The 668-nt window shown below is 72.5% G+C and overlaps 1 protein-coding gene across 1 annotated transcript in view; it reads right to left on the bottom strand.

Moving 5' to 3' along the window:
* Positions 1-448, bottom strand: part of Bace2 (beta-site APP-cleaving enzyme 2) — a gene marked incomplete in the record, with an annotated part of 87784 nt that extends 87336 nt beyond the window's left edge. The window contains 1 exon segment of the mRNA XM_013505275.1: positions 1-448.
* Positions 449-668: the final 220 nt, after the last annotated feature.

The raw sequence follows: 668 nt of genomic DNA, 5'->3' as shown, positions 1-668 counted from the left end.
CCGAGGCGGAGGCTGGGGGCGCTCCGGGTCCCCCTGGGCGTGCACCGCGCGCGGGCGCCCGTCCCGGGCCGCGTCCCTCCCTTCCCCGGGAAACTCGGGTCCTGACTTTGCTCTGAACGCGGCCCCCGGAGCCACGGCCAGCGGATGTGACGAGGCTGCTCTGCTATCAGAGGGAAAGTTTCGGGAACCCTTAAAGGGGCAGCGAGGGCCCGAGCGAGCCCCGGGACCGGCGGGTGTCCCCTCGCCCTACGCGATGACTTGGGGGTTAGGGACGACAGCCTGGGGTTGTAAAGGGCGAGTTGGAGCCCGCGCCGCCCCTCGCCGGGCGCACCCCGTCCGTGCCAGGCTGCTTCCCCTGCGCCCCTCCCCCCCCACTCCACGCGGGCTGCGGAGGAGCCTGGGCCGACCTGGGGCGTCTCGGGGTGCTGGAGGCCGGCAAGGCGCGAGCTTCACCAGACTGGGTCGGGAGCTGGGCTGCAGCCTGCGGGAGCTAGCTTCGCCCCTGGGAAGGTGTTGCTTCCCGGTCCAGATCCACCCCTGCTGTGCCGCAGACAGGGTCCTGCTGCGGGCTGCGCTCTCCCTTCGCCCGGAGTCCTCTCAGCCCCCGGTCAGTGCCTGGCTGTGTGATCTGGACCGCCACGTGGACTCCGCTGACACGACCCTCCCCC

Source organism: Chinchilla lanigera, unplaced genomic scaffold, assembly GCF_000276665.1.
Source record: "Chinchilla lanigera isolate Chin_1 unplaced genomic scaffold, ChiLan1.0 scaffold00006, whole genome shotgun sequence".
NCBI classification, from domain to species: Eukaryota; Metazoa; Chordata; class Mammalia; order Rodentia; family Chinchillidae; genus Chinchilla; species Chinchilla lanigera.
The sequence above is the reverse complement of the archived record's forward strand: the minus strand, read 5'-3'. Positions and strand labels throughout refer to the sequence as shown.